At 36.1% G+C, this 10,000-nt stretch overlaps 1 protein-coding gene across 5 annotated transcripts in view; it reads left to right on the top strand.

Annotated features, from left to right (window-relative positions):
• Positions 1-10,000, top strand: part of zfhx3b (zinc finger homeobox 3b) — a 248,199-nt gene that overhangs the window by 195,188 nt on the left and 43,011 nt on the right. Inside the window, exon 1 of one of the 5 annotated variants that reach the window (XM_087258664.1) lies at positions 1-121. This exon is cut by the window's left edge and continues 10 nt beyond it. The exons of the other annotated variants lie outside the window; for them this stretch is intronic. The gene's annotated coding sequence lies outside the window, so the exon portion shown is untranslated. The remainder of the gene's footprint in view (positions 122-10,000) is intronic. 5 annotated transcript variants of the gene reach the window in all.

The raw sequence follows: 10,000 nt of genomic DNA, 5'->3' as shown, positions 1-10,000 counted from the left end.
TTGGGGGTCATGACAGGGCCAGTGCCGAGCGAGCGCCATGGCTTCTGGAAGCCAGGTCAGGAATCTAGCACATAACTCAACGCCGCTCCGATCCAGAGCCACGATCCTTTAAACCAAAGAGGTACTTCTCTTGTTTTTTGCTCATGCTGGTGTGCGGGAGTGATGAAGATGGACGCAAGGTTTTCGTCTTGCTGTTTCGGGGTGTGCGTATGTGTGTGTGAGAGAGGGAGGGTGTTGCAGTTGTTTGGGAGTGTGTGGTCACCATGCGCACTATGTTGGTCTCGCTGACGTTTGCCTGACTCACACTCTGTGTTTATGGTGACGGAGGGGTTTGCCCAGCGTGCATTGTTTTGAGAGGGTGAACTGTTTTGCTTCAAAAGCAGTTTTAGAGAGCTGCTTAAATATTTTGTTAGGGAATTGTTTTTCGTGGCGTTACTGCATTGTTGTGCTTGCCCACAGATTTTATTTTGTGGCTGTGACTGGAAGATTTTGTGTGTGTATGTGTGTGTGTGTGTTTTAAACAGAGTTCATGCTGGTTTATTCTAAGGTTATATATTGGTTGATAGTTCTTCCAAGATGTTGATTAGTCAACTAACTTTTTGGTCATAATCACAGTTTCATATTCATATAAAGGTGTTTATTTTTTTTAAACAAGGTATATTAGCATGAGTGTTTTAATGACACCCTGAAAAATGTGCACTTTACTGTATGTAAACACACATGTGGTGACTGTAGTTTAAGCGGATTTAAGACTCCCGTGTGTTTTAAATGTAAATAAACAAAAATGAAATCATCAATCAATCCTTTTTATATTGTTAAGAGTCTGTTTTATTGTCTGCACCAGTTAATAAATGAGAAGTTGAGGCTTTTAAATATGTGCCTGAATAACTTGCAAACTATGCTGCAGCTTAAACAGTACATATGAGCTTTTACTATGTAAGGTTTGGAATGATTTGGAATCTGAAAAGCTGCTCTGTAGATTTTATAACTAGTTATAAATGTCATTTAATGTGTGCACTGATGGGTGAATGATAATATCGGTTATTTGTTAAACTCATGTGAGCTGTGAACTGTTAATTTGGGTCAGGTCGCCAATTTTTAATCTCAATATGATATTTATATTGTATAATATAATATATAATACATCATATTATTGTGATAATAATATAATATAATATAATATAATATAATATAATATAATATAATATAATAATAATAATAATAATAATATAATATAATAATCTAATATAATTTAATAAAATATAATATAATATAATATAATATAATATAATATGATAAAAACTATATAATAATATATTATAACAATATAAAATAATAATATAACAATAAAATAATATAATAAAATATATAATACAAAAAATATATAATATAATATAATATAATATAATATAATATAATATAATATAATATAATATAATATAATATAATAGTCTAAAATAATATAATAAAATATATAATAATACTAATAAAAATAATAATAATAATAGTAATAATAATAAAAATATGTAATAATATAATATATTATTTTATAATATAACAATATAAAATATTATAATAAAATATATAATATAATAAAATATATAATATGATATATAATTTATATATATAATACATACTTTTATATTTATACATATTTTATAATACATAATTTTATAATAAATATAATGCATTTGATGGACTATGTGTTTTTCGTCCATCTAGCGATGGTGTCTCCAGATTTAGTCCGGTCTGAGATGGAGGCAGTGTTTTTTTGTGTGTTGTGGGTTAGAGGGGGGTCCTGTTTTGGGGCAGGAGGGGTACGGACGGGGCCGAAGAAGTGCTGATATGAAGAGCGGACAAAGCATGAAAGCCCCCAGCATGGAGCCTATGTCCCATTGTCCTGCAGAACCCTTCTGTCACTTTCATTTTACACCGTGCGCTCCGAAGTCAGGACAGCTTTGATATAGGGAAGGGGTTGACGGGGGGCCAGAGGGGGATCTAGTAGGGGAGAAAAAAAAAAAAAAACAGGACAAGCAAGGGAGAGAGAGATAGAGTCCGTGAGGTGTGAAATAAGATTGCTTTTTTATCCAACAGTGCAGCGTTAAAGACAAGGAAGCTGTCTGTTGTGGGGGAGAACGAGGGGGAGAAAGAGGTAGACAGGGGAGGGGGGAAATGTGGCCCCCGCAGATTTACAGTGACACCTGGTTAAAATGATAACTAGTGCTTGGGTAATCCTAATGAGAGTAATGAGAAGGAGCACAGAGACCGGCTCACATCGCTCCACTGCTCTCTGGCTGGAGGAAAGGGTCGGAGAATCACCTCAGCAGACTATGCTAAACCGAGGATCCCACTAGGAGCTTCTCAGGTACGATTTCTTAAAGCGAGCGTGTTTTGAAGAGTCTGGGGTTGTGGTATACACACACACACACACACACACACACACCGACCGGGCCTTCGGTCTGGGGGTAGCAGAGGCTGGATGGAGCAGTGGTTAGCATGTATTATTTATTTGGTGGTTTGTGCCTGTCAGTATGATTAGTATGTGTGTAATCAGCGTTCTTCTGGGGAAACGGGGGAAGGCAGCTCGGCCTCATCTGAAGGTAATCGCGCTGTCTTCTGAGTCTCATCGCTTGGCGCGGACTTCCTGTCTAGCATCTGCTTTTGTCATCTCCACATATTTTTCAGTCCGCGTTCTGTATATATTTGTCTGTGCCTTTCTAACCTCTCTGCCTTCATCTGCTGTGTGTGTGTGTGTGTGTAGCAGTCTCTCTTCCTTGCTTGTAAAGGGTGACACCTATAGGTCAATGCGAGATCCTGCATGCTGAAAGATACAGCATGTGTGTGTGTGTGTGTGCATGTGGTGCATTTCTCTCACACATTAGCATGTGTTCCTGAATCCAGTACCAAATTAAAGTCCATTTTCGTACATCCCTCCATGTGGGGCTTTGTTGAAACGTTACACTATCGTGTTTCCTCAGAGAACAGACGTGTTTTGTCTTTTGAGGCTCTTCGTTTTCATTTGGCGTGATTAGATTAAGGCGAAAGTTTAATATCACTGCAGTACGGGTTAATGAGGACGATTAATTAGAAAGCCTAACCTTCAGGGTATTGTCCTTTACATTTTTAGGATTTGGGTTAGCGAATGGCCTCTCGCCATAGCTGCGAGTGCTTCCTCTTAATCTATTTCCAGGCCCAGATCTATGACTACATTTGGGTGGGTCCTTTCATTCGCAGCCTACTCTAAGGCCACTTGTGACCTTTCATTAATTATGGCTGGCCCGGGTTTAATCATTGTGTACTGCGGTGGTGGTGGCGGAGATGAGGAATAGGCACATTCATTTGCCTCTCAGACACACGGCCATGGGTGGAATTAAATGTCTACCTATGTGCGCACTGCTTGGGGGTTGGGGGGGGGGGGGGGTACAGTTGATGACGAATAGGTGAGAGATGATTTTTAGGATGGCAGCTGTTGCGTGAAGCGATTCTCCATTAAGAAAAGGTAGTGCGGGAATTACACACGCTGGCGGCTCTTCTAGAGGTGTAAAATCTACCTGGGGATTATTGTGTAATCTGGCTGCTTCTGACTCCATATCGTAGAGTAATTCCCAGCCTGGCGAAGGTGGATTTATCTAGGCTGCAGCGTATGTTGCATTTCTGTCTCCTTTTTTTTGTGTGTGTGTGTGTGTGTGCCTTTCCAGTCTGTTTCTCAGCCCAACGCTGGGTAATGTTGGGTTTTGGAGAAAACGGAAATGTCTTGTTGCCTTGGGAACATAACAGAAACAGGCACATTTGTGAAAGACTGAAATTTTGTGTGTGTATTTATTCATATTTATATTTGTTTTGTTTTTTTATATATAGTTGAAGTCAGAATTATTAGCCACTGTGAATTATTAGCCCCCCTGTTTATTTTTTCCCTGATTTCTGTTTAACGGAGAGATTTTTTCGACACATTTTTTTAACATAATAGTTTTAATACATAATTTCTAATGACTGATTTATTTTATCTTTGCCACGATGACAGTAATAAAAATTTTACTAGACATTTTTCAAGACACTTCTGAAAAATGTGTCTGAAATAATTTTTTCCCTAAAATGGTGTTTAAAAAATTAAAAACTGCTTTCATTCTAGCCTAAATAAAACAAAAAAGACTTTTTGAAGAAGAAAAAATATTATCAGACATACTGTGAAAATTTCCTTGCTCTGTTAAACATCATTTGGGAAATATTTAAAAAAAAAAAGAAGAAAAAATTGAAGGGGGCTAATACTTCTGACTTCAACTGTATATAGTTTAAGGGGCTAAAATTTTGACCTTAAAATCGTTTTAAAAAAATATTAACTGCTTTTATTCTAGCCCAAATAAAACAAATAAGACTTTCTCCAGAAGAAAAAATATTATCAGACATACTGTGAAAATTTCTTTGCTCTGTTAAACATACTTTGGGAAATATTTAAAAAGGGGAAAAAAATTCAAAGGGGGGGCTAATAAGTTCAACTGTACACTCTTAGAAATAAAGGTACAAAATCTGTCAGACACAAAGGTGCATTTTTGCTCCTAACAGGTCCTTAAAGAGTACATATGAATACCTAAAAATAACAAATGTGTACCTCACAGTAACTTAAAGGTACAAAAGCCAACCTTAAAGGTACAAACGTGAACCTTAAAGGTACAAGAGTGTACCCCTTGATGGTCCATTTGAGTATTAGTAGACTGTCTGCTTAATATCTGTTGATATGCTCCTTCAGCAGACATTTAACTGACTTTAAGAAACTTTGCGAGTACATGTCAACTTACACTAACCCTAACCCCAACGTAAGAGTCTACATATAATCTAATGAGAATTAGTTGGCATGTAGATGTAATGTCACTTAAATTCAACAAACGGACCATCAAAATAAAGTGACCCTACTGTCCACTAGTATGGTACAAAAGTATACCTTTTGTAAAGTTACCACCCCAGTGACAGATCATGTACCTTTATTTTTAATGTCTTCATATTTCTGATGGTTGAGAGCAAAAATATTAGCCCTCCTATGCAATTTGTATTCTTTTTAGAATATTTCCTAAGGTGTGTTTAATGAAGGACGAAAATAATTACAGTATTTCCTACACATTTTTTTTTTCTTCTGGAAAAAAAACCTTTTGGCAGTATAAATGCAGTTTTTATTGAAGGTTAATATTATTGGATTGCTCATGATTTTTCCCTGATAGGCTACAGAACAAACCATTGCTATTAGGGCTGTACGATATTGAAAATATCTGACATTGCAATATTTTGTTATTCTGTGATATACAGTGCTCAGCATGTAAAAGTACTCCCCTCACATGTCCATCTTTTAAATAGGAAGCTATACAATGTTAAAGTTGTGCATATACATTATATTAGTCAGTACTGAAGCCAAATCTGGAGTTTATCTAACAAAATAACTTACGATAATGGTTCAAAAATTAGTACACCCAAAATTCTGTGTTATAGAAAATATTAAATACAACATTTAAAAAGAGGAAAAATCAAGAGAAGCAAAAAAAAAAAACAACACCAAAAAAAAAACATTGAAAAATTTAGTTGAAAATTTGTAATTTGTAATTTATTTTTTTTTATATTGTAATATTTTGCTTGAATTTAATTTTATTATCTTTCAATTTCTGAATATGTTTGTTGACTAAAATATTATTTGAATAAATAAATCTGTTTAATAATTCAATTGCCTGTTCTCACTGAGAAATGGATGAAAATATTCATTTTTAAAATGGGGTGTACTCAATTATGCTGAACACTGTGTATTGCAATATGACTGGTCGCTGTGGCGACCCCTGATGAATGAAGGGACTAAGCCAAAGGAATTAAATGAATGACTATATTGGGATATGAATACAATTTCACCAGATAGCTTGAACAGTTCTATTTGGAAAAAAAGTCTTGAATTTGGATTGATTGGGGTGATTTTGTATAAGAAGGGTGTGAATAGTGTATAAATATAATAAACAAATTGCAAGCAAGATTAATTACAATAGAGCAAAGAAGAGCAGTAAAAGACATGGTTTTCGGAGAATTAAACAGTATAATTGTTCTTCATTTCAGTAGCAAATGTTCTACATTTTTGTGCCCGAATGCTTTAAAACACAAATTCTCAGCTGTTGATCAACTATAATGTTAATATTGTATATCTTGGGATGTGACTATTGCAGACACCCACATTGCGATACTGATGCTGAGACAATATATTTTGCAGCCCTAATTGCAATCCAATACTCACCCTGACTTGCTCAATTAGTCTAGTTAAGCCTTTAAATTGCAATTTAAGCTGAATATCCTGCAAAACATTAGCATATACCAATGCAATCTCACAACAATTCGTACATTTTTTAATGTAGTGGCTAATTCGTATGATCTAATTCTAACAAATTAGTACGATTTGCTCATTACCCAATGATGATTGGGTTCAGGGGCGGGGTTGGGTGCCACGCCTCCTTTTTAACAACGAACATTTTCGTACGACTGAACTTGAACGAATTAGCCACCAAACTAACAAAACGTAAAATACTTGCGTTTTCTCGTGAGATCAGGCTGCTATTGTCAACAAAGCATTAAAAACACTCTAATAATATTAATATCAATATTCTGCACAATTATTATCATAAAATATTCAATTATTGATTATTGGCATGTCTAATTTATATTACAGTAGCTGTACTTATTGATTCACATAGACAAAAGATTATCAGGTTGTTTGAAAGTAAATTTTTGTATGCCAGATTAAAAGCTAAATTATTTACATAAATATTCAGTTTTATTTTTATATATTGCTACTTTTGTTTTAGACTTAATAAAGCTTTATATCAAAATATCTATTGCCAACGCAATCTCGCGGTGATTTGTAACTTTTTTGATTTAGTGGCTAATTCGTATGAATGTGTGCGATCTAATTCGTACAGTTTAGTACGATTTGCTCATCATCCAATGACGGTGGGGTTTAGGGGCGGGGTTGGGTGCCGCTCCTTTTTAAAATTTTACTTTTTCCTACGACTTAACGACAAAGATTAGGCTGCTATTGTCAACAAAGCACATGTGACAGTAAATTAAAATAAAAAACACTCTAATAATATTAATATCAATTTCATCAATATTCTGCAAATTCATCAACATGATATATTAAATTATTGATTATTATCTAATTTATATTACAGTAGCTTTACTTATTGATTTACAAAGACAAACGATTATTAGGTTGTTTAAAAGTAAATTTTTGTATGCTAGATTAAACGCTAAATAATTTACATAAACATTCAGTTTTGTTTTTGTATATTGCATAAAGCTTTATAGCAAAATATCTATTGTCAACGCAATCTCACGGCAATTCGTAACTTTTTGTTTTAGTGGCTAATTAGTAATTTGTGCGCTCTGTTTCGTACGATTTGCTACTCACCCAATGACGGTTAGGTTTAGGGGCGGGGTTGGGTTGGGTGCCACGCCTCCTTTTTAAAATTGTACGACTAGCCACTAAACTGACAAAATGTAAAATACTTACGCTTTCTCGTGAAATCTGACTTTATTTACAGTCATCATGATAAAAGAAATTAGATTATTGTGTAATTACATAAACAAATTTGTTAAAAAAAAAAAACGTGTCTCCATTAAACATTCATTCATTCATTTTCTTGTCGGCTTAGTCCCTTTATTAATCTGGGGTCGCCACAGCGGAATGAACCGCTAACTCATCCAGCAAGTTTTTACGCAGCGGATGCCCTTCCAGCCGCAACCCATCTCTGGGAAACTCCGTTAAACAGCACTACCTAATAAATATATCTAAAAGAATTTAAATTTTATTCTGACTTCAACTGTGTGTGTATACAGCCGGTTATTTCACTTATGCGCCATCATTTAAGCACAGAATCACTGTGGGCTCTGGGTAATGTGGCCTAACTGCATAATCCATACTACGATCAAGTACTAGGTGCTTCAACACAGGTGCAAAGGCAAAAAGCACCGAGCAAATCATTGTGTTTTTGCTTAGGAAAGTGTTTTCGAGAAAAAATAAGGCTGAGATGAAATTAGCAGCAGTTGTTTATCTACCTTCTCCTTCAAATCTGCACTCCTGTAGGTTATTATTTAATAATTTGCCCGTTGTTTCATCTGACGCGCTATTGCTGAAAAACAACTAGTGAATTAGCGTGTGTAGTTTTATAACCTCGGCGTGTACGGAAGACTCTGTATACTGGTGTTTTCCCGTGTAATTACTTTCTCCCAGAATGCCACAGCGGAAACCACAGCGATTGTAGGCTTTGGCAAACGGTCTGCCCCAGTCATGTTTCCTCCCGGTGCATCAATAATTAAAACAGTGCAACAAAATGCAGAATTACACATAGCAATCCACACAAGACCATCAGATGTAAATGGCTTTAACTGCCACACACACACACACACACATACACACACATACACAAATGGTTTCTTGCAGCACATTAAGTCAAGGAGATGGAAATGTTTAGAGATGTTGATGTATTACTCGCAGCGAGAGAGTTATGGCGGAGGCGTTTATTAAATACGCCGCTCTATGTTCATGCAGAGACCCCTTCTTCCCAAAAAAAAAAAAAGGATTTTTGAAGAATGATGGATTGAGGTTGTACTTTAACAGTTCTAGAAACCGAACACTGATGAGAATAAACTTTAATGGATTGTGGGGAACCGGCTGGTCCGGATTCAAGTCGCGTCCCGGGCGGCCTTCTAAAGTGGCTGGAACGTTATTGGACAATAAAAGCTGTTTTAAGTTAAGGGTTCGGGAATATTGTCGCCATCTTTGAGCGCGGAGATGAATATTTGAACAGGATATTTCAGCGGCCGTTGTTGTCCTGTCGATACGTCAATAACCCACCTGATAGAGTGTAGAGTGCAGCGGGAGGCATTTTCAAAAGAACATTTAAGTACATTTGCTGAGAATTAGCTGACTTGTGTAATAACTGATAAGGCTTATTGACTGCCACGGACTTTACTGTTGCAAAATCAATGTTTGTGTGTGCTAGCCACGGTACTTTTAAACAAGCTCGGCCCGGGAAAGGGGGTGCTCGGGGGGCACGAGGTGGGAATAAAAAGGATTGATGCCCATTTTATTATCTGTTTTTCAGCATCTTCTCTCTGTTACTTACACATGGCATTATTGGAGATCCATTGTTGGGAGTTTGCTGCCTTTAAATGACCTAATATATCGAACAGGGGGCTTTTAAGATGGTTACAGGGGATTTCAGCATTTGACTTGGCAAAACAAAATGAATTGCGGGCTGACTTTTAAATATTTATGATTTTTTTTTCCGTGGTGGGGGGGTTTGCATTGGGTTTTAAGAATGAACCCAATATTAGTGAGAGGCCCGGCAGCAAACTGCAGCAAGGGACTGTAATTATGAACGTTGCGAGAGGTACTAGAGAGAGCCTCGCTCAGAAACTCTCCTCTCTCTTGAAACTCGCACAATTATTTTTCCTGTCTGCATGCTCGGAGCCGCCGTGGAAAATGTGTGTATGTCTCTACCACATGTGTGCGGTTTGCTGCAGTTTTATGTTCATATTAAACAGAGGAAACCATAAAGATATTTGTGTCATGGTCCTGCATAAATGAAGAATTATAACTGTGGAGTCAAGGTTCACTTTAAAAGAAATCTCTATAAAATGATGCCATCAAAAATAGAAGACGTTATGAAAATAATCATGTGCTTAAAATTCTGCAAATGCATTCATGCATTAGAGAGGTACAAATATATTATTACAGAATAAAGTGCATTAGTATATGAGTGCATATAAATAGTCATGCCTGAAATTATTCATACCCCTTGGGTATTTTATATTTATATTATTATGAATTTATTATTATTATTATTTCCCAGCCTTGGGTTGCGGCTGGAAGGGCATCCACTGCGTAAAACATGTGCTGGATAAGTTGGCGGTACATTCCACTGTAGCGACCCCTGATTAATAAAGGGACTAAGCTATAAAGAAAATTTATTATTATTAT

The sequence above is a fragment of the Danio rerio genome, chromosome 7, assembly GCF_052040795.2.
Source record: "Danio rerio strain M-AB ecotype USA chromosome 7, GRCz13ab, whole genome shotgun sequence".
In the NCBI taxonomy this organism is placed as follows: domain Eukaryota; kingdom Metazoa; phylum Chordata; class Actinopteri; order Cypriniformes; family Danionidae; genus Danio; species Danio rerio.
Note: the sequence above shows the minus strand (reverse complement) of the source record. Positions and strands in the feature narration are given on the sequence as shown.